Source organism: Rattus norvegicus, chromosome 5, assembly GCF_036323735.1.
Source record: "Rattus norvegicus strain BN/NHsdMcwi chromosome 5, GRCr8, whole genome shotgun sequence".
Taxonomy (NCBI): Eukaryota; Metazoa; Chordata; class Mammalia; order Rodentia; family Muridae; genus Rattus; species Rattus norvegicus.
Window position 1 is genome coordinate 100,109,955 of NC_086023.1, and position 25,396 is coordinate 100,135,350.

At 38.5% G+C, this 25,396-nt stretch overlaps 1 pseudogene; it reads left to right on the forward strand.

Moving 5' to 3' along the window:
- Positions 1 to 22,433: 22,433 nt before the first annotated feature.
- On the forward strand, positions 22,434 to 23,383 carry Fth1-ps2 (ferritin heavy chain 1, pseudogene 2; annotated as a pseudogene).
- Positions 23,384 to 25,396: the final 2,013 nt, after the last annotated feature.

A 25,396-nucleotide genomic window follows, 5' to 3' on the forward strand; every position in this document is an offset into this window, starting at 1 on the left:
CTCAGGGATTGCTTTTTTAAAGGGAGATCTATTTCATTCTAGGAAAAAGAAACATGTTTTGTACTATATTTTTGTTTCCTGTTTTCCTTTCTTCCTTCTATTATCTCTCTCTCTCTCTCTCTCTCTCTCTCTCTCTCTCTCTCTCTCTCTCTCTCCCCATATCCATGTTCATGTTTTTATGCTACTGCAACAGAAGTCACTCTAAACCATATCTTTAACTTGCATCCATGAGATCCAGTCCCTCTGTAAGTCATCTCAGTGCCAACCCGGTAGAAAGTCTCAGCTCATACATTCTGTCGATCCTCTTTTTGCTAACACCCTATACCACCATAATGTTGAGTGATTTCTTAAAGCATCAGTTCAATATATAAGCAGAGTATAGTGAGTTCTCATTAAATAAAGTGTGCATTTATTAAAGACATACAAACCATACCTGAAACCACCTTTTCCATGCTTTTGTTTATAGTCCTTATTAAAGATAAGTTGGCGATAGGTTTATAGAAAAGAGGAAAACTTCATGCCCCATATACTATAATTGAAGATTGTCATTCCATCTCATGTATTTCCTGAAGTAGTTTCCATTGTCATTGATTTGGCTTACAAACTTTTTCTGTTTCAGGCCAGTCAGGCTGGCTTTAGAATCACCTACCGGACATACCTCTGTGTGTACACAAAGATGTTTAATAGAAATTTCAGTGAGGAGGGAAGCCCAGTCTACATGTACATAGCATTGTCTCATGAAATAGGAGCCCAGACTGAAAAGGGACAGATGTTCCTGTCCATTCCTGTTTGATCAGGAAAATAGATCAAGTCTTTCAGAGTCCATGATCAAGCATTTCCTCCAGTTTGAACAGCGTTCCTACAAACTGTGAGCAGAAGTAAACTCATCTTCTGTTGGTTTCAGTCATATATTTGTTCCCAGTGGTGGAATAACAATCCAGAAGCACCCAAAAGCTTATATGAAAATGACTATAATGATAATATCAATGTATGTGACATATTTCTCCTATTTTTCCTATTTGCCAAAGAAATTATGTAATTTTTTATCAAAGCCTACTTAATGATATTGACTAAACACCTCTACAGTGACCCTTTGTTTCTGAGACAACAGAGATTGAAATTCAGTGTGTGAACTGTGAGGGGAACACACTTCAGCTCATAACAGATATCGAGAGCTGTATGTAGTACCATACGCCTTTATGTACTGTGAGTGTTGAACATAATTAAATATTGATGTGTCAAATTAATGAAGTTGCCTGGAGCAAACGCAATTACTGTGATGAGGAGCCCACAAAAGGAAATCATTTCAAAACATCCGCCTATATATAATAAATGGTAGGACTGTGAATAAGTAAATACAGTTAAGAAATCAGAGGTCAACTGTTAACAACCCTTCTCTAATGCTGATTTAATAGCAATGATTATGATACATCATCCAACATTTTCTTCCTTGGAGAAAGCCTGATTTAGAAGGAGGAGCCGTGGTATGTCATTCCTCATGATACTGAAATCTGAAGCAGCCAAATAGTGAAGGGTACATATTCCTGATAGCAAGAACACAGATGATTTCAATATTTGAGAAGAACACGGTGTCTTCCTGAAAACTACTGACACACATAACCAACACAATGTAAATGCCAGTAGCCAGTGTTCGCAGAAGATCAGCTCAGCTTTCTATAGTGCAGTCAAGTGAACATTTCAGTTTGGAAGTGCTTTTAAAAGGGAAGGTTGTTCTTGGAAGTTTAGGGAAGGATGATAGGCAGGCCTTCACTGGGGGGCTTCAGAACAAGTTCCGTTACTTCGAAATTGGAGCACAAGAAAATGTGAAGTTGCCTTGGCAGTGGGCGTCGTAACTGTAAGTTAGGAAATCAGTCATGTGAGTAAATGGTACCCAGTGCTTCCACACTGCAGTGCGTGCATCTATTAACACACTGTGCATATCATGAAATAGGTTGCTTGGTGAGAGGAACATTGCTCTAGTCAGCACAATAAATCTAGGGTGCCACCTCTTTTGCAAGAGTTCTCAGTAGGTGTCTGTGGAAGAAAAAAGTGCATAAATGCCAGGAAATTCTGTTGTTTTACTTAATGTGGTCTGGAAGCACATTTTTACATATGTGTAGGACTTTTCTATTTCCATACACCTTGAAATTACAGAAATGCTTACAAAACAATTGTAAGTACCCTTTACGTATTGCCTTTAATGATTAAGTTCCACAAAGCAAACACAAAATTTCAAGAGTAAGAAATGAACATCAGTGCATTCCTATGAATTCAGTTCCATATGGTACTCCAATTTCACCTGATTTTATCACTCAAGGTTTTTTTTTAATGTTCCGGAATGATATCCTATGGTCTCACCAGAATGCTTAGGTATCTATAACTAATAAGTTAATCTGAAAGCACCTGCATTTCCTGCTGTCATTATTCACTTCTCTATCCAGGAATGATCATGGTTTCTCATGGTTTTCATAAATCCTACATGAAAATGTCTCATAAATTCCACAGCTTTAGAAAAGATTTTATGATCTCCAAATTTATTCTTTACCTTTAAGGAAGTGCTAAACGTGGCAGTTGTAATATATCTGGCCATGAGATCCAGAACATCTCTAGAAGCGTATGAACAGAGGAACTAGTTTTCCCCCTCCCTCCTCCTTTTTACATGTACAAATCTGTAGTTACAGAACAACTGGAATTCAGACAACAGTCTAAGAGTGCTAGGACTGACTTCTAAAATCCCTTCACATTCCCTGTTCTTGACATCTTTCACACACAAGTTAACTATTGAAAGTCTACTGTGATATTAAGCTTGAGAGAGACTGTAAATAGGAGAGTTGGCCGGCACTATGATTACATCAAAAAATAGAAACTTTCCCCAAGAGACTGGCATATGACATCTATCTTATCAGCGGGACAAGAAAGGTGAATGTATAAGGGTATGCTTCCTTAGTTCCTACAAACAAGCAACTCAAGAAATATTTGTAGAAGATGAATGAGGATTGACCTTAGCAAAGAAACTAGTTCTTTAATAATTATAAGGGCGTCAATATGACTCAGAGGGCAGGGACTCTTACATCAAGTATGACTATCAGACCTCAATTCCCACCACCCACAAGGTAAAAAGAGAAAACCAATTCCCTCCAATATCCACAGATCACACACACACACACACACACACACACACACACACACACACACACAATTAAAATTTTAAAATCATTTTTAAGGTGACATGTATTTTTAAATCACTCTCATTTAGACAATTTATAGTTGCAACCATACAATGGAAATATCTCAAATAAGAAAGCTTCAGCATATTAACTAGCAAATAACAAGATATTCTGTTATGTTTGAGAATAATTTGTTTAGAAGATAAATAAATATGAATATGGGAAATTAAAAGTCAGTTATGAACATGTAAAGCTTTGAAAGTGATATACTTACTGGAAAAGTATGGGCTGTGGTATCAAGACAATTACATTTATCTATTGGTTTATTATTATCAATTCTCATTTTAATATATAAGTATTTATATAAGTGGCATACATACAGCTTCATACATTTAATATATACAGTGGCAGGTGTGGGGCACACATACACACCATCTGTAACTCCTGTAATACTACCAGTATAATGAAGGGAATACACATGTCCTTCCCCTGCAAGCAATTTTGTGTCACTTTGGGGATTGGTTTGAATTTAGTTTGATTTTTCTAAACGTCATATAAATTATGTCTTATTATAAATCTATAAATGTGAAATACAGGCCTGGAGAGATGACTCAGTGGTCAAGAGCACTGAATGCTCTTCCAGAGGTTCTGAGTTCAATTCCCAGCAACTACATGGTGGCTCACAACTATCTGTAGTAGGATCTGATACCCTCTTCTGGTGTGAATAATTAATTAATTGATTGATTGATTGATTAATTAAAAATGTAAAAAGTTTTAAAAACTAAATGTGAAATGCAAAACACATACTGATAATACCACAAACTATGGCATCTGTTATCTTTATAGCTAATATTTATAATGCACTTATTTAGCATAAGAGAAACTTTATAAGTACTGGCTGCACCTAATCCTAAACCTATATTATAGTAACCATGAGTATCTTCCCTGAAGCAGCTGGTTTACAATAAAAGAGGAAGGTAATCTTGATATAGTTGCCCTGTGACTAGCGTAATTCATTCCACTTAATGTTCTGCAGTTTCACACTGTTACTGAAAGCACCATGGCTTCTTTTCAAGTCTAAATAACATTACATTAAGCAGCAATCTAAGTGTGTGATTGCAGCACCCTGGCTTTCCAGGTGACTTCTCAGATGTGGGTGTGGTCCTAGGTTTGGTATCTCTCCCAAAGCCTATGTATATGTGGTCTTATAATTGTTATTACTCTGTTACAAAACTTAAAGTCAGCAATTGCCTATAACTTTACTATTTGGAGGGTTCTGTAGTAATATACAAATCTTAGGTTTGTTTTGTTTTGTCTTATAAATCACATTGTCATCCTGGTGCAAAGCATTGAATCTGTAGATCACTTTAAACAGAATTTTATTTATTCGCTTATTTACTTACTTATTTTTCTCTTATACAATACATCCTGACCACATTTTCCCTTCCTTCAACTTCTAATAGTTTCCACTCCACACGCTTTCCTTCTCTCCTAGATAAACTCCTATTCCATTTCTCTTCAGAATCGTGCAGATTTACCTGGGAAAACAATGGAATGTGCTATCAAACTTACAAAAGACTAGGGACAAACCCTCAGATCAGGTCTGCGTGGGGCAACACAGTAGGAGGAAAGGGGTCCCAAAAGAAGAAGAAAGAATCAGAGATACCCCTCTACTCCCATTGCTACAAGTCCCACAGAAAAACACCAAGCTAGGATCCATAACATAAATGTAAAAGACCTAGCACCAACCCATGCAGGTTCCATGACTGCTGCTTCAGTTTCTGTGAGCACCTATGAACCCAGCTTAGTTGATTCCATGGGCCATGTTCTCTTGCTGTACTCAACCTCTCTTGTGCCTACAGCACTTCTTCGCCTTCTTCTGAAAGGTACATCGAGCTCCAAGGGAAAAGATCCAATCAATGTCTCCAATTTGAGCTTTTCTCCACCTAATGATTGACTGTGGGTCTCTGCATCTGATCCCATTGGCTACAAGAGATAGCCTCTCTAATATTAATTAGGCTAGACACCAATCTACTGGTAAAGTAGTATATCATTAGTAATAATTTTATTGATTTCTGTTATCCTAAGACTCTGAGATACTTTAAAAAGCACAAAACTCTTAATCTATAAAGAGGGGACCCTTCCATTACCTCTACCTTTAACTTCTTTACCCGATTCTTTGGAATTTTCAGTATATGCATCATTACTTGGATGAGTTTACTGCTAAATATTTTTACAGTGTTCTAAATAGGATTGTTTTATTAACTTCACTTTTAAATTAAACATTATTATGAGATCTATATTTAAATACTGATCTTTTGATTAGACCTATGATATTGGAGGTGATATTTGAGTTCTTTGATTTTTAATGAACTCTTCTGGGTAGTGAAGACACTAATGATTTATTTTAAGATTATTTTGATAATGTACTAAAAATGTACATCACATGCCTGGCAGGAACAAAAGCCTAATTATTTCTCTAAAAAGATAATTCATTTACTGGTAAAGTAAGTGAAGCAGAAAGGGTCAGAGATGTTCAATGATATATTTCTATTATAATCTCATCTATCCCTAGAGGCTAACTGATTCTTAAGACACTAGAAATCAGCCTTTAAAACAAGCCAATTGTTGAGACATTTTGGCTTAAAATAGTTTAACACACTAAAATGAAAACTGACAAAGACACGAACTGAAAAAATTGTAAGAGCACATCTAAATACAAAAGCAAATCATCATACTAATCTGGAAAGGACACAAGTCTATGAATTTGAAGAAGTAGTACCTGGGATGTCAAGCACCAGGGTACACTACATATGTAGCATAGCACACGACTTCAGAAAGTTAAATGGACCACTGAAAGTGAAGCAGTATGCTTCATTGATATTGTCTATATCAATGTCTCATGAGTCAAATCAATCTGTAGTTTGGTAATCTAGCCAGATACAATAGTGAGAAAGAAGCAGAGGATACAGACAGATGTACACTGTTTGGGGGACAAACATGGAGGGTTATCAATACAAGGTAGAAGCAACTTATCAGGAGGGTGCAATGATTTTAATTACCCACATTGCCAGTCACAAAAACATCATAATTTTTTCTACAGGACAAAGATTTCATTAAAGCCAGCAACAAATCTAATGCAAAGATGTAAAAGTAACAATCCAGTGTACCTTTCAAATGGCTGAATATAGAGTATGTAAAGCCAACCACAGTCAACAGCGTGATAGATGTAGAAAAGACAGTCTATAACCTTCTAAAAATGGATGCAACTAGATTATTGGTATTTTAATTGTAAATGTGAGGCCAAAGACTTCACAGTTTAGTACAAATGTACCCATTTCATTTGGAAAAACATAAAGTCTTAACCAACTAATAGCTATTGCTTACATAATGGTGACCAGACTAGAACCAGAGGAGCCTGATGATGAAGAGATAAATCATGTTATTTCTTTTTTTTTAATATTAGAAATTCATTTTTATTTTTTCTCTTGTTTTTATTAGGTATTTCCTATTTACTTTTCAAATGTTATTCCCGATTTCCTGTCCATAAGGCCCCTGCCCCTCCCTTCCTGTAAGAGTATTCCCCTCCCCATCCACCCCCCTTTACCGCCCTACCCACGTCAATTCCCTACAGTCGGGATCCAACCTTGGCAGGACCAAGGGCTTTTCCTTCCATTGGTGCCCAGCAAGGCCTTCCTATGCTACCTATGCAGTTGTAGCCATGGTCAGTCCATGTATAGTCTTTGGGTAGTGGTTTAATCCCTGGGAGCTCTGGTTGGTTGGCATTGTTGTTCTTATGCGGTTGCAAGTCCCTTCAGCTCTTTCAATCCTTTCTCTAATTCCCCCAAAGGGGGTCCTATTCTCAGTTCAATGGTTTGCTGTTAGCATTAGCCTCTGTATTTGACATGTTCTGGCTGTGTCTCTCAGGAGAGATCAATATCCGGTTCCTGTCAGCATGCACTTCTTAGCTTCATCCATCTTATCTAGTTTTGGTGGCTGTATATATATGGGCCACATGTGAGACAGGCTCTGTAATGGCTGTTCCTTCAGTCTCTGCTCCAAACTTTGCCTCCCTATCACCTTCTATGGATAATTTGTTCCCCTCCTATGGATGTTTCCTATGGTATTTTCTACTCCTGAGATTCTTCTACCTCTTGAATTCTGTTGGTGATGCTCACATCTATGACTCCTGATCTCTTCTCTAGGTTTTCTATCTCCAGGGTTGTCTCCCTTTGTGCTTTCCTTATTTTTCTATTTCTGTTTTTAACTCCTGGATGGTTTTGTTCAATTCCTTTTCCTGTTTGGTTGTGTTTTCCTGTAATTCTTTAAGGGATTTTTCTGTTTTCTCTTTAAGGGCTTCTATTTGTTTACTTGTATTGTCCTGTATTTCCTTAAGTGAATTTCTATGACCTTCTTAAAGTCTATCATCATGATGATAAAATATGATTTTAAATCTAAATCTTGTTTTTTCAGTGTGTTTGGATATGCAGTATTTGCTTTGGTGGGAGAACTCGACTCTGATGATGCAAAATAGGCTTGGTTTCTGTTGCTTGTGTTTCTGCACTTGCCTCTCGCCATCAGGTTGTCTCTGGTGTTAGCTTTTCTTGCTGTCTCTGACAGTGGCTTGACCCTCTTGTAGGCCTGTATGTAAGCACTCCTGTAGACCTGTTTTCTTTTTCTTTCAGCTGGTTCTGGGAACAGAATGTTCTGCTCTCAGGCTTGTAGTTGCTCCTGGCGGCTGGCTTTCTGCTTTCGGCGAGGGCAGCAACCGAAAGAGTCCTACCCGTGACTGTCCCTAGGTCTCTGTGTTCAGTGGACACAGATGGCACTAGGTGTTTTATTCTTGGATCGGGAATGTGGGCAGAGAGTATTCTCCTCTGATTTCTCAGGAGTGTCCCCACTTCTGAGGGTCTGCTTTCCCCCACCCCCCGCGGGATTTGGGTGCAGGGAACTGTTTGATCAGTTTGGTTCAGTTCAGACCTGAACTGCCGGTTCCTTCAGCTGACTGCTCCTATATTCCTGTGCCCAGAGGCACTATGCAGTTTTCTCTTGGGCCAGGGATGTGGGCAAAGGTAGGCAGAAGGGGCTGGCAGTCTGTCCTACGGTGTCAGGATTGTCCGCACTTCTGGGTGTTTAGCTCTCTCCCCCAGGGATTATATGTCATTTCATAGCTGGTGGTTGAAATCTTAACTCTCAACCTATACCAAAGTAGTTAAAATATATTAAATTACCGTGTCATGTATTAGCTGACAGTTAATCTTAATTACTGAAAATAATGGCTTTAAAGAGAATTTTTCTCAATTTGTGTTATGTATTTAATATAATATAATAAAATAGGCTTACAATTAAAACGGAGAATTATAAATTAAAATCACTTTATGTTGTTTATGCATAACTTGCTTTTTAAAATCATAGCTTTTTTTTCTAGTGGTAGCACTCGACAAAAAGTCTATTCTGGAATCTCAATACAATCAAGATGAAATATAATGAAATACAAGAAGAGAAAACGCTAACTGCTGTTCACAGGACACAGTTAAGGGAAGGAAAACGGCTTCCAACAAGCAGCATCATGGAACAATGCGATGCTTTCATTCAGAATGTGACATTAGGACAAGTCATAAAGCTATTTAGAAAAACATTTACAAAACTCTATTGACTATAAAATGGTTACAGAATACCTGTCTTAAATATTATTTTTAAAAAGGATTAAAATTGTTTGAAGAAACTGCTTAGGTGTTCAATTTTGATTCATTATATAAGAACACAGCCTATGAACATTTCTGTGACAGTTGAGAGGTCTTTTTATAAAATCCAATTTAAGCCATTTGCAGTGGTGTTTGGAAAATAAAAGATCCAGAGTATTATTAAAGCATCAATCTAAGGCGAATTATGAACTTCCTCAAATTCTTAACCTCTCTCTACTGACTGATCCATTAACCATCAAGGCATTTTGTGTGATTGTCCCTGAAGAGCATAAATGTCTATGTTTAGCCTGGAAAATGAATGCCATATTTTTTCATGTTCTTTATTTAAATGTTAGTTAGCTTCCTGCAATTATAACACATACCAGAGATAATTGAAATATAAAGAAAAAAAGTCATCTTGCCTTGCAGTTTTCAAGAACTCAGTGCCTGCTTTGAGGTCTGTGCTTGGGCAGGAGATCATGGCCACATATGTTAACCTCATAGACAAATGAAAAAGATCATAGCAAAGGGCTGAGCTCCACCTGTCTTTTTCAAGAATGCACCCCCAGGCACCTAAAGACCTTCTGATAAGTTATGTCTCCTAAATATTTCACCACCTTCTGAAGCTATATAGAAGAATAACCTTTAACATGAAAAATCCAAGCTAGAGAGTCCAGCATTTTCACATAAAGTAAAAACACACTCCATAAATTCACAATATGTGGTTACATTGTGTGTTTGTTTTCTCTTTATTTTTACTTTTATTGTTACCTAAATATTTTCTTAAAAAATATGTATTACCTTTGAGTCTAAAATGATGAATAGCATGTAAAAATGTAATTCACCTAGCAAAGAGTGCTATCAGTATTGGATAGCAGGTGGTATTTATTGCTGGTATGTTTGAGAAGCTATGATCACTGCCAAATAATATGAAGACATATGTAATCTATTAATCTAATTCTTATATAATAATTAACGTTTTTAAACTATTTTACTCATATTTTATTTGCTTATATAATTAATAGTTCTGAGATAGAGACAGGATTCTCATTTCTTTGCTGTTGCTGTGGTGAAACAATCAGTCTAGAAGAAATTTTTGGGATGAAAGGGTTTATTTCAGCTTACAGGTTTCAATATATCACTGAGGAAACTCAGAGCAATAACTTGAACAAGAAACCATGTACAGATGCTGTTCGCTGGCTCGCTGCCTGACTGTCCTCACAGAATTATGTTTAGTTCTTATCATTAAAGAATTTATAGGCCACCATATAATTAAAGGCCACCTTCCTAGGGATAGGAACACCTATAATGGACCAGGCACTCCTATCTTAATTAAAACTCAAGATAATCTCTATAGACATGTCTGCAGGTGAATCTGACCTGAGCAGTTCCTCAATTGAGGATAAGTCTTAGCTGTGTCACATAGGCAATTAAAGCTAGCTAGGGCAGATGGTAAAGCTTAAAGACACTATGCTACATTCTAGAGAAGTACTTCCCAAACTGAGCACCAATTAGGAGCATGATTCTGTGACATTTTCTGAGAATAAATCTATAATTAAATAAAATTCGTTGAATTTTATTTATAAACTTGTGAAAAACCTTATCTTTCACTCATTTTTTTTCCTTTTTTTGGCACTGGAGATTAAATTTGGGGCCTCAAACAACACTAAGCAGGAATTCTACCTCTGTATCACATTCCTATTCCCGTCCCTTATCTGAAATCTGAGGAAATCCAGTTCTTGAAAAGGACTGTGAAAGTCTTCAGTACTTTTCCTTCATACATATCCCCAAAATACCATTTTCTCTAGGGACTTTTATGCCCACTGGATAAATGGCAGCGTTTCACCTACTCTGAAACAGACTACAAACATCTGAAAGCACATAAGGGTACAAAGGGGACAGTGTATGTTTTGACAACAAGATGCTGATACTGATATCTGATGTAAGTTAGCTAAAATGTGGCTGAAGAGGACATCTCAGCTGACACCAGATATCCAGGCAACTCAAAAAAGTATGCAGTGAAGATATCCGTAATATAACTAATACTAAAAAAAAAAAAAGGTCATCTTTGTGTGGGATTCACATAAACACAAATGAGGCCTTGCCTTCACCCTTTGCCATTGTCAGCTAGCCTGAATACATTGAATGCCTATTATAGGTTGTATACTGCTCAGTGAAAGCGCCTGCATCCTCCTATGCGTGGCCCATGTATTCTTTTATGTTTCTAGGTGCCTGCCAGTGCTTGCCTTCCTAGTGCCTTCTGTACTATTGAATAAACTGTGTCTATCTGTCTACAGATCCTCATACCTTTTTCGACCCCCCCGCCACGTGTGACTATTTTCCTGGTTTCCAAGTTCAAGTTCAGACCTCACATTAATTCTAAGAAATAGAGAAAGAGAGAAGTGAAAATCAATTATGAAAATCAATAAAACAAAATTCATATGAAATTCACTGAAATAACATATAGTATTTATTTTAGTGGCTATTTGAGCTACATTAAAAAACGTATTAGATTAAATATGAAATAGACAACAGACTTCATCCATGTCTTAATTGACAAACCCAGCTATATCTGTCAAAGAAGCATTCTCTGGAAGCGTTCATTAGAGCATGAGAACCAATCACTACTGGAAGGTAGAAGAAGCCTGAGATGGAACAATTATGAATCTTAAATCCACGGCAGTGCCATTTTAGTAAAAATTTAGAAATAAGTAAGTGGGATCCATCAGGAAATGACATAATGAATCGCTATTACCAAGAGCTCAGCATACTATTGGTAACCTGCACATGGAGAGATCAAATTGGCATCTGAGGAAAATATTTTCATTTTGTGCTTCTAAATACTTTGGGTTAAGACTCTTCCATGCCGGACTTGGCAAAGACTTCTCCTTAATCAATACCACTGGAGCAAGAGGAAGATTGGACCCATGATTAATTTCATGTTGTACTCACGGGAACTAAACAGCTGAGTAGATTTGTCTCTATAATCCCTTTTCCCAGATGTAATTACAAATGGAATTGATCAACTCATGTGTTTCTACTAAGGCTGAAGCAGGCATATTAGAGCTGCTAGGGTGTGTAATAACTTAGTGCAGACCATCAGTCCTTCACACTATGGGGAATTGGATAGTAGAATCTTATTTTAAAAGAAAACACGTTTTCTTCTTCAAGTTATTCCTTTTCGTCAAGATTAAACAGCTTTCTTTTTGGCATCTTTGTGGAGTCTTGTGAGAGAAAGCTAAGAGCTGGATATTTATCAGCAGCATGTTAGAGTTCGGAGAGTAGGCTTGAATGATAAACGTGTTTGAAGATGCCCCAGTGCTCTACACTTAGTTTCTCGGTGAATCAGCTGCTGTGACTTTACAAGGTAAATAGTGTAAAGCTATCTTGATAATGATTGCATATGACCATCTTGTAAAACAATTAGGTATTTTCTGGAAATTATAATTATAAACAATACCAAAAACTTTTTCAAATTGTAAATATTCTTTTCCAAGTAATGCCCATTAACAGATAGAAATTTGACCTGTTCCTTATTTGACAGTTTTGAAACCAACAGAAGCAAAATAAAATGCCCTAGATGAGTGTTTATGAAGCTGGCTTTATGAATAAGGGAAAATGTCAGTGGAAATGTTTGATTAAAATGTACCATGATGTCTAGGATCTCCTAAGAAGCATAACTGAGGCAGTGTCATCACAGATGCTAAAATCATGCTTCAGTCTTCACCCAGGAGGATGATCATCTGCAGGTCCAGAACAGAGAGCTGGGATGTAAGTGCTGTCACTAACACATTTGACAACTTAGAAACATGAGAGAGATCCATGTTATTAATCCATGCTTTGAAAACGTAAAACCAGGTTATTTGTTTTTCAAAGCATGCGCGTTCCATTTGCTGCCTTGCCATGCTGTAATTCATTGTATAGCCCACCAGTTTCCTAAAAAATTTGGGTTTGAGTATATTATACATTTTCTCTACATTTTAAGGATCGGCATATGCTCTCATCCAGTGAGATCCAGAACTAGTGTGGCTGATTGCACTATAAATTTTCTTCAAGGAGCTTTAGTGCACTGTTCTACAAATATCCTCAGCCAATGAGCTGTTCATCACAGCACTCTGAAGTGAGCGCATGCTGCAATGTGTGTTATTATGCCACCGTGGCCTTCCTCCTGGCCATTTATTTTGTATAACCAACAGTTTCGATGTCTAATAGCTGACTAAAGTTGCGCAGGTGCACAGTTATACTTTCCAGGAAGAACCATCATTCTGGGTGGTAAAATTCAAGTTGTGCAAAACCTCATAACGTCTGCAAGAGAATGATGGATACAACAATGTGAAAATTCAGGAGGCAATTAGGTAAATGGTAGAAACTTTGACCTTGGGGAGAGCACTGTAACCATCACTGAACCAGCATGGACCAGGATATAGACATGGCTTCCAGGAGCTGAAAAGAGAGATGGGGAGACTGACAGTAAAGGAATATATATGCAGTGGGACTGTATTTTAAAAGTACTATGGAAGCTCTAACTCTCTGGAAGCTTTCCCTTTCTAGGGGTCTTTACCTTGCTCTTCCTCTTCCCTCCCTTCTCTCCTTCCTCCTGACGCGCTCTGTCTTGCCCATCATCCTGCATGTGCCCCCTCCCCATATCTGTACCTACTTGTATCAGCTTTACAAAAAAGCATGAAAGATCATGTCACACATTCTTTTTGCTTAGAAATGAAAATAATGTTGAAAGACATGTATTGTTTTTTAAGTTATCTTCTATGGGAATTTTGTCAAGGTTATATAAAGCTGTGAATCTATCTTTATTGTAAGAATGGCTCTGGTAATTATTTCCTATTTATTTCCGTCCTTTTGACTAGAAGCATGCTATCAGGACACTTATTAGCTATTATGCCTTTATGGTCCAGGTATCAGGTTTCTACTAACTTTTGAAGTGTAAAAATTAGCTTTAGCAAAACAAAATTTCTGAGTAGTAATAGTAATGAGATCCATTAATTTTTGATATATATAGCATAATTTGAGCTCACTTGTGTCTTAGGTTTGGAACTGTTTTATCCCCTCTACAAACCAAATCTATATTTACAAACCTTCATTTTCATGATAAATAAACAAAAAGAAGAGGAAGGTAAGGAAAAAATGAAAGAAAACAGTGATCTAGAAAAAAGAAGTAATTGTCCCTCAACCAAAGAATGTATAAAGAAAATGTGGTACATTTGCACAATGGAATATTATTCCACTATTAAAAGAGAAGGACCTTAGATGAAATGCCCTACAATGGGGAGAGGGAATTTGTAGAGCCCACCTCCTTTAGGAAGACAGGGCATTAAGTGGAGGAATGGGGTTCCCATCCCAGTCAAAAATTCTGAGCCAGAATCTTCCTGTCTGAAAAAAACTGCAGGGACAAAAATGAAGAAGAGCCTGATGAAAAGGAGGTCCAGTGACAGGCCAAAATTGGGATCCAGCTCAAGGCCGGACACTGTTACTGATGCTATGGTGTGCTCACAAAAAGGGGCCTAATATGACTGCCCTCTGAAAGACCAAACAAGCAGCTGAAAGAGTCAGATACACCCAACCAATGGATAGAAACTGCTGACCCCTGTGGTTCAATTAGGGAAAGCTTGAAGGAGCTGAGGAGGAAGATGATTTTATAAGAAGACCAGCAGTCTCAACTAATCTGGACCCCGAGATCTCTCAGACACTGAGCCACCCCTAGGTAGCATACACCAGCTGATAAGAAGCCCCTGATGCATATATATGTAAAGCATAATTTGAGCTCCATAATGTCTTGGGTTTGGAACTATTTTGTCCCCTATACAAACCAATTCTATATTTAAAAGACTTTATTTTCATGATAAATCATCAAAATGAAGAAAAGGGGAAGGAAAAGATGAGAGAAAGCAGTGGTTTAGAGAAAACAACCTAATTGAATACAGCAGTGGACTGATGGGTCTTGATTCAGTGAGAGAAGATGTACCTAACATCCCAGAGACTGGGGGTCCCTGGGAGTAGGGAAGTCTGTTCGGGTGATGGTGAGGGATGGGGACATCTTTGTGAGAAGCAAGGAGGAGGTTGGAATGTGGAACACTCAGAGGGTGGACTGGGACAGGGATAAAGTCTGGACAGTAAAAAGAAGATTAAAAAAAAACAATGACATCATAAAATCTGAAGGCAAGTGAATGGAACTAAAAAAGATCTTTCTGAGGGAGGTAACCTGTACCTTAAAATACCAACATGTTATATGCTTATTATAAGTGGATATTATCTATAAAGTATCCAAAGAAGCTAAGTAACAAACAGGGCCCAAGTGAGGATAAGTAAATCTCATTGATAAGTGCAAAGAGAACAGACATGGGCAGGAAGGGAGGGAGGGGATTTATAAGTAGAGAACAGGGGAGGGAGATAGAAAGGATCAAGTAGGGAAAGGACAGTGGGAGAGAGTACTGGGAGAAAGAACTAGAATCCGAGTAGGAATGGAAATCTCGGTAAAGAGCTAGAAACCTAGAACAATAGTAACTCCCAGGCATCTATGATGGTGACCCAGAATAAAACTCAGAGCAACAGTGGATACATAACCTCAAATGGTCATCTTCTCTAACCAGAAAAGACTGGAGGGATTAGGACACCAATCCAACCTCATGGCCTTCAACCCACAATTTGTTTTGCCTACAAAGTATGCAGGGATAAAAGGAGCATAAGAGGAGAGAATGGCCAGACAATGATTTCCCAGCTTAAGACCCACACTATGCAAGAAACGTCACTCCAGATACTATTAAAGATATACTGGATCTACACCCAGAGCTAAGACTATCCCATAGCCCTCCATACCCAGAGAGAGCTAGGCTCCCAGGAATGCTCTCACTCCTAAAAATCAAAAGCTCACAGACACACAGGAGGCATGAACTCCAGTGAGACAGCAAGATCAACTAACATCAGAGATAACCAGATGGCAATAGGCAAGTACGAGAACCTAAGCAACAGAAACCAAGGCTACTTGGCATCATCAGAACCCAGTTCTCCCACTACAGCAAGTCCTTGATACCCCAACATACCTGAAAAGAAAGATTTGGATTTAAAATCCCATCTCACTATGATGATAGAGGACATTAACAAGGATATAAATAACTCACTTAAAGAAATACAGGACAACACAAGTAAAAATGTAGAAGCCCTTAAAGAGGAAACACAAGAATCCCTTAAAGAGTTACAGGAAAACACAACCAAAGCGGTGAAGGAATTGAACAAAACCATCCAGGATCTAAAAATGGAAATAGAAGCAATAAAGAAATAACAAAGAAAGACAACCCTGGATATAGAAAATGCTGTTAAGAGATCAAGAGTCAGAGATGTAAGCATCACAAACAGAATACAAGAGATAAAAAAGAGAATCTTGGGGGCAGAAGATACCATAGAAAACATTGACATAACCATGAAAGAAAATGCAAAATTCAAATAGCTCCTAACCCAAAACTTCCAGGAAATCCAGGATACAATGAGAAAACCAAACCTAGGGATAATAGGTATAGAAGAGAATGAAGATTCACAATTTCAAGGGACAATAAATATCTTCGACAAAATTACAGAAGAAAAAACCCTAAATTAAAGAGAAATGCCCGGGAACATACAAGAAGCCTACAGAACTCCAAATACATTGGACTGGAAAAGAAATTCCTCCTGTTGCATAATAGTTAAAACACTAAATGCACAAAACAAAGAATATTAAAAACAGTAAAGGAAAAGGTCAAGTAACATATAAAGGCAGACCTATCAAAATTACACTAGATTTCTCAAGACAATGAAAGTTACAAGATCTAGGGCAGATGTCAAACAGACCCTAAGAGAACACAATGCCAACCAAGACTACTATACTCAGCAAATTACTCTTAATTACCATGAATGGAGAAACCAAGATATTCCATGACAAAACCAAATTTACACAATATCTTTCCACAAATCCAAACTACAAAGGATAATGGATGGAAAACTCCAGCAAAAAGGGGGAAACAATACCCTAGAAAAAGCAAGAAAGTGGTCTTTCAACAAACCCAAAAGAAGATAGCCACAAAAACATAATTCTACCTCTAACAACAAAAATAACAGGAAGCAACAATGACTATTCCTTAATATGTCTTAACATCAATGAACTCACCATGAATAAAAAGACATAGACGAATACACTAGTAGACTGGATATGTAATCAGGATCCAGCATTTTGCTGCATACAGGAAATGGACCTCAGTGACAAAGACAGACACTACCTCAGAGTAAATGGATGGAAAAAATTTTACAACCAAATGATCCCAAGAAACAAGCTGCAGTAGCCATTCTAATGTTGAAAAAAATCAACTTTCAACCAAAAGTTATCAAAAAAGATAAGGAATACTAATGAAAAGGTAAAATCTACCAAGATGACCTCTCAATTCTGAACATCTATGCACCAAATATAAGGGCAACCACATTCATAAAAGAAACTTTACTAAAGCACAAAGCGTACAATGAACCCCGCACAATAATAGTGGATGACCTCAACACCCTACTCTCATCAATGGTCAGATCATGGAAACAGAAATTAAACAGAAACAGTGAAACTAACAGAAGTTATGAACCAAATGGATTTTAAAATTTCTATAGAATATTTCATGCTAAAACAAAAGAATATACCTTCTTCTCAGCACCTCATAATACCTTCTCCAAAATTGACCATATAATGGGTCACAAAACAGGCCTTAACAGATACAAGATGATTGACATAATCTCATGCATCCTATCAGACCACCACAGACTAAGGCTGGCCTTAATAACAACAAAAACAACAGAAAGCCCACATACACATGAAAGCTGAACAACTCTGTAATAAATGATGACATTGTCAAGGAAGAAACAAAGAAAGAAATTAAAGACTTCTTATAATTTAAAGAAAATGAAGGTACAACATATGGGACACACTTATGGTACAAACTTATGGGACACAATGAAAGCAGTGCTAAGAGAAAAACTCATAGCTCTGAGTGCCTGCAAAAAGAAACAGGAGAGAGCATACAGTACCAGCTTGACAGCACACCTAAAAGTTCTAGAACAAAAAGAAGCAAATAGAAATATAGAAGCAAAAAGAAATACATATATATATATATATATATATATATATATATATATATATATATATATATATATATATATCCAGGAACTGGTTCTTTAAAAAATCAACAAGTTAGATAAACTTTTAGCCAGATTAACCAGAATGCACAGAAACAGTATCCACATTAACAAAATCAGAAATGAAAAGGGAGATGAAACAACAGAATCTGTGAAAATTCAAAACATCATCAGATCCTACTACAAAACCCTATACTCAACAAGTCTGGAAAATCTGGATGAAATGGACAATTTTCTACACAGGTTTCAGGTATCAAAGTTCAGTCAGGATCAGATAAACCATCTAAACAGTCGCATAACCCCTAAAGGAATAGAAGCAGACACTGAAAGTCTCCCAACCAAAAGAAACCCAGGACCAGGTGAATTTAGAGGAGAATTCTATCAGACCTTCACAGAAGACCTAATACCAATATTCTCCAAACTATTCCACAAAATAGAAATAGAAGGATCACTACTCAGTTCCTTCTATGAAGCCACAACTACATTTATACCTAAAGCACAGGAAGACCCAACAAAGAAAGAATTTCAGACATTTTTACATAAATATCTATGCAAAAATACTCAATAAAATTCTCCCAAAACAAATCAAAAAGCACATAAAATGCTCATCCATCAGGATCAAGAGGGCTTCATCCCAGGGATGCAGGGATGGTTCAATATACAGAAATCCATCAAGGTAATCCACTATATAAATCAACTCAAAGGAAAAAAACACATAATCATCTCATTAGTCTTTGACAGAATTCAATATCCCTTCATGACAAAAGTCTTGGAATGATCAAGAAATCAAGGCCCGTACCTAAGCATAGTAAAAGCAATATACAGCAGACCCATAGCCAGCATCAAAGTGAATGACTAGAAGCTTGAAGCAATTCCACTAAGATTTTAGGACTAAGGAACCACTCTCCCTATATATTCAATATAGTACGTGAAGACCTAGCCAGAGCAATTAGACAACAAAAGAAGGTCAAAGGGATACAAATTGTAAAGGAAGAGGTCAATATACCACTATTTGCAGATGATAGGATAGTATACTTAAGTGTCCCCAAAAATTCCACCAGAGAATTTCCACAGCTGATAAACTACTTCAACGAAGTGATGACTATAAAATTAATAGAAATCAGTAACCCTCCTCTACTCAAAGGATAAACAAGTTGAGGTTGAAATTAGGAAAACAACACCCTTCACTATAGTCACAAATAATAAAGAATTCCTTGGTGTGACTCTATCCAACCAAGTGAAAGATCTGTAGGATAAGAAGATCAAGTCTCTGAAGAAAGAAATCAAGGGAATTCTCAGAAGATGGAAATTTTTTCCATGCTCATGGATTGGCAGGATCAATATAGGAAAAAAAATGGCGTCTTGCCAAAAGCAATCTGCAGATTCAATGCAATCCCCATCAAAATTCCGACTCAATTCTTCATAGAGTTAGAGCAATTTGAAATTTCATTTGGAATAACAAAAATTCTAGAATAGTGAAAATCTATTCTCAACAATAAAAGCACTTCTGGGGGAATCACCATTCCTGACCTCAAGCTGTATTGCAAAGTGTTGTGTTTGTAAGAAGATAAAAAGAGGTGGGCTATGATCTATGGAGGTATGGTGAGAAATGGGAAAGGGGGTGCCTCAGCAGGCCCATGCTAAGACATCACTTCCCCCAGGGGTACCAGATACAGGACTGTATAGTATAGAATAGAGTTTATCAGAGCAATGGGAGGGGAGTTAAGAAGGTAGTATGGGCAGAGAGAGGGGGGAGGGGGATGAAAGGGGGAGGGAGGAAGAAGAAGAAGAAGAAGAAGAAGAAGAAGAAGAAGAAGAAGAAGAAGAAGAAGAAGAAGAAGAAGAAGAAGAAGACGAAGAAGAAGAAGACGAAGAAGAGGAGGAGAAGGAGGAGAAGGAGGAGGAGAAGGGGGGAGGGGGAGGGGGAGGAGGAAGAAGGAGGAGGAGGAAGAAGAGGAGGAAGAAGGAGGAGGAGGTGGAGGAGGAGGAGGAGGAAGGAGAAAGAAGAACAAGAGCAAGAACAAGAAGAACAAGGACAAGAAGAACAAGAAGAATAGAGGAGTAGAATAGAGGCCAGCCATGAGCATGTAGAGAGAAGGGGAAGGGAATGGGGAGAGGGCAGACAAAGGGGAAGAGGGAAAGTGCAAGAGAGAGAGCAAGAGAGAACAAAAGAGTGAGAAGGGGGCAAGCAGCCCCTTTTATGGTATCAGGCAAACTGTGGGGTGGAGCATACCTGGCTGTTGACAGGTATCTGTGGGGGTGGAACTTAGACAGAATGCTAACACAGAGAAATCTTGATAAAAACTTGATGCTATTGGTACAGAGACAGGCAGATAGATAAGTGGAATAGAATTGAAGACCCAGAAATGAACTCACATACCTATGGCCACTTGATCTTTGACAAAGGAGCTAAAACCATCCAGTGGAAAAAAGACAGCATTTTCAACAAATGATTCTGGTTCAACTGGAGAAGAATGCAAATTGATCCATTCTTTCTTTATTTTTTTTTACTTTTATTGGATTTTTTTAAATTACATTTTAACTGTTATCCCCTTTCCTGGATTCCCCTCCAGAAACCCACTATCCCATCCCTCCTGTCCCTGCTTCTATGAGAGTGCTACCTCAGGCACCCACTCCCTCCCTCCTCCCTGCCCTGACATTCACCTACATCTGGGTTGACAGGACAAAGGGCTTCCTTTCCCACTGATGCTCAACAAGGCCATCCTCTGCTACATAGGTGGATGAAGCCATAGGTCCATCCCTGTGTTCTCTAGGGATGGTGGTTTAGTCACTGGGAGCTCTGGCTGGTCTGGTTTGTTGATATTGTTATTCTTCTTATGGGATTGCAAACCCCTCAGCTAATTCATTCCTTTCTCTAACTCCTCCTCTGGGGACCCTGTTCTCAGTTCAATGATTAGCTGTTTACATCCACCTCTGTATTTGCTAGGCTCTGGCAGAGCCTCTCAGGAAACAGATATATCAGCCTCCTGTAAGCATGCACTTCTTGGTATCTGCAATAGTGTCTGGGTTTGGTGACTGTATATGGGAGGGATCTCCAAGTGAGGAAGTCTCTACATGGCCTTTCCTTCCATCATTGCTCCACACTTTGTATCTGTATTTCCTCCTGTGAGTATTTTTGTTGCCCCTTCTAAGAAGGACTGAAGCATTCACATGTCCTTCATTCTTCTTGAGCTTCCTGTGGTCTGTGAATTTTATCTTGGGTGTTCCAAGCTTTTTGGCTAATATCCACTTATCAGTGAGCACGTATCATGTGTGTTCCTTTGTGATTGGGTTACCTCACTCAGGATGATATTTTCTAGTTCCATCCATTTGCCTAAGAATTTCATGAAGTCATTTGTTAATAGCTGAGTAGTATTCCATTGTATAAAGGTACCACATTTTCTGTATCCATTCTTCTGTTGAAAGGCATCTGGTTCTTTCCAGCTTCTGGCTTTTATAAATAAGGCTGCTATGAACATAATGTAGCATGCATTCCTCTTATATGTTGGAGCATCTTTTCAGTATATGATATCCAGGAATGGTATAGCTGGGTCCTCAGGTATCACTATGTCCAATTTTCTGAGGAACCTCCAGACAGATTTCCAGAGGGATTGTAGCAACTTGCAATCCCACCAACAATGGTGGGAGTGTTCTTCTTTCTCCACATTCTCACCAGCATCTGCTGTCAGCTGAGTTTTTGATCTTAGTCATTCTGACTGGTGTTAGGTGGAATCTCAGGGTTGCTTTGATTTGCATTTCCCTGATGAGTAAGGATGTTGAACATTTCTTTAGGTGCTTCATGGCCATTCAGTATTCCTCAGTTGAGAATTCTTTAGCTCTGTACCCCATTTTTCTGTTCAGATTTTATTTGAAATCTAATTCAAATTGTCAAACTACAAAAGAAGGGAAGGCATCCATATAATTTGACTATGTGACTAAGTCACAATATCCTGAAACAAAATACTACCAGCAGATCCCTTATCCACATTTCTGATGAAATTCATAAGCACAATAAAAATTTCATCTTGAGAAAACAGCCAGAACAGAAGTAATTTATACAATATAAAACAAGGACAGGTCTACAGATGTAGTTACTCGTGGGTTTATACATGTTTTCACAAACCAAACTCATGTACTTTGATTATCTAGAGTCTAGCTTCTTGAGTTCTTTGTATATATTGAATATAAGTCCTATATCTGATGTAGGATTGGTAAAGATCTTTTCCAAATCTGTTGGTTGCCATTTTGTTCTAATGACAGTGTCCTTTGCCTTACAGAAGCTTTACAATTTTATGAGATCCCATTTGTAGATTGTTGATCTTAGAGAGCATAAGCCATTGACGTTCTGTTCAGGAAAATTTCCCCTGTGCCCATGTGTTCGAGGGTCTTCCCCACTTTCTCTTCTATTATTTTCAGTGTATTTGGTTTCATGTGGAGGTCCTTGATTCACTTGATCCACTTGGTGTTGATCTTCATACAGGGTGATAAGAATGGATCAGTTTGGCCAGACATTCTTGCCCAGAGTCGCGGCGGTTTCTTGCTTCAACAGTGCTTGAATGGAACCAGTGCTGATCCCTCTGACCCCCGCAGGCCAATTGGAGCCTGAGCCCTTTGCAACTTCTTTGCTCCACCGCTCCACCCTCGCCTCTGTGCCTAGCCAAGCTGCCGACATGACCACTGAGTCTCCTCGCAAGTGCACCAGAACTACCACCAGGACTCTGAGGCTGCCATCAACCGCCAGATCAACCTGGAGTTGTATGCCTCCTATGTCTACCTGTCTATGTCTTGTTATTTTGACAGGGATGATGTGTCTCTGAAGAACTTTGCCAAGTACTTTCTCCATCAATCTCATGAGAAGAGAGAACATGCTGAGAAACTGATGAAGCTGCAGAACCAACGAGGTGGACGAATCTTCCTGCAGGATATAAAGAAACCAGACCGTGATGACTGGGAGAGCGGGCTGAACGTGATGGAGTGTGCACTGCACTTGGAAAAAGAGTGTGAATCAGTCACTACTGGAACTTCACAAACTGGCTACTGACAAGAATGATCCCCACTTATGTGGCTTAATTGAGACGCATTACCTGAATGAGCAGGTCAAATGCATTAAAGAACTGGGTGACCACGTGACCAACTTACGCAAGATGGGAGCCCCTGAATCTGGCATGGCAGAATATCTCTTTGAGGAGCACATCCTGGGACACAGTGATGAGAGCTAAGCTGACGTCCCCAAGGCCATGAGACTTTACTGGTCACTGAGGCAGTGCATGCATGTCAGGCTGCCTTTATCTTTTCTATAAGTTGCACCAAAACATCTGCTTAAGTTCTTTAATTTGTACCATTTCTTCAAATAAAGAATTTTGGTACCCCCCAAAAAAAGAATGGATCAGTTTGCATTGTAGACTCCCCTGAGCTCCCAAGCACTAAAGTATCAACCACAGAGTATACACATGGAGGGTCTGGTGGCTCCAGCTGCAAATGTAACAGAGGATGAAATTGTCTGGTATCAATGGGAGGACAAGCCCTTGGTCCTGTGAAGGCCAGATTCCCCAGTGTAGGGGAAGGCCAGTGTGGTACAGTGGGAATGGGTGGGTTGAGGGGGAGGTATTCTCATAGAAGCAATGGGAGAAGGGAAAGAAGAGGGGGGAACCAGGAAAGGAGATAACATTTGAAATATAAATACATTACGTATTCAATAAAAAAAAAGAAAAAAGATATACTGGTATACTTGTCAGGAGCCTAGCATAACTGTATTCAGAGAGGCTTCACACAGCAACTGGTGGAAACAGATGCGGAGACCCACAGCCAAATATTACGTGGAGCTTAAGGAATTCTGTGGAAGACAGGAAAGGAGGATTGATGGAAACAGAGAGGTCAAGAATGCCACAAGAAAACCTAAAGAATCAACTAACCTGGGACCACGGTGGCTCACAGAATCTGACCTGCCAACCAGACAGCATGCCTAGTGCCTTTGTAGGTATGTAACAGATATGCAGCTTAGTCTCCATGGGGGACTCCTAAACTGGAGGCAGGGACTTTTTCTACTATGACTACATTGCCTTCCTTTGTGTCCCTTTCTCTTAACTGGGCTGCCTTGTATAGCCTCAATAGAAGAAGGTGGGCCCAGTTTTTCTGCAATTTGTTATGACAAAACTGGTTGATATCCTGAGGAGGCCTTCCTTTTCTGAAGAGAAAGAAACAGGTAGGACAGGGGAGAGGATAGGGATGGACTGGGAGAATACGAGTGAAGGGAAATGGTGATCAAGATGTAGAGTTAACATGCCTTGACTGTATTAGGACTTTATTGAACCCAAATACCACAAAATTCTTTAGCTCAGCCCTGCTAGCCTTAATTGAGAAAGTGGAAATTTAAGATGGGATCCGTGCCTTGTATGGTGTCAACACCCATGGCGTGGTTTAGTATACGTACCATGTGCTTGTTTTTCTGCTTGTGAACTTGTGAGATAGAAAAACGGCTACCTAGTCATCCAATTTTACTGTTTTTATTTTTATTGGATATTTTGTGTACTTACATTTCAAATGTTATCCCCTTTCTCCCCTCTCCCAACCCCTTCCCCTGCTTCTATGAAGATGCTCCCACTCCCACCCACCCACTCTCAATTTTACTTGTTATCATTCATTCACATAATAAATTTGGATTGTGCACTTGAAAAAAAGATGTAGAGTTAATTAATTAATTAGTTAATTAAAAAGAAAAATAATAAACACATCTAGACCTCTCACATTCATTGTTCCTGTCTACCCTTATCTTTAGCATTCCTTTTTTGTTTGTTTGTAATTTGATACAGGGTCTCTCAATGTAGCCGATATGAGTGTGGAAATGGCTACATATTCTAGGCATGCTTCAGCCTTCTAAACCCAGAGGTGACAGGGGTGTCTTAAGACCCCCTCTCAACAAAATGACCCAATTTTAGTGTCCCAAAATATTATAGCTCACAACATGAGGGACTCTGCTTTTAAAGAAGCTTTATTCTGAGTGTAGACAACCCTGAAAACATTGAATGAAATCTCCTGTCTGTATCCAGTGACCCCAGACAGCTATCACTATTGAGTTAACAAAAATGTTGCCAGTCTCCCTCTGGAATTTCAGATCATATACTATTGTCTTTCATATGAGAGGCCTTTGCATCTTCTAATTGATAATATTGTCCTAAAAGATTTATTGAATCTCACCTCATGATCATAGCTTAGTGTTACCCTGTTCTACTGGGACATTTAAAAAGCAGCCTGTTAATTTGGAATCAGTTTCAATTTAAAGTTGCTTTTAGATACAATAGATGATAAATAGAACAGCTGGTGTCCAAGGCACACAAAGAAGAGTATGACTCACACTAGGCTGTGTATATATTGTGACTATTTAGGACATATGCC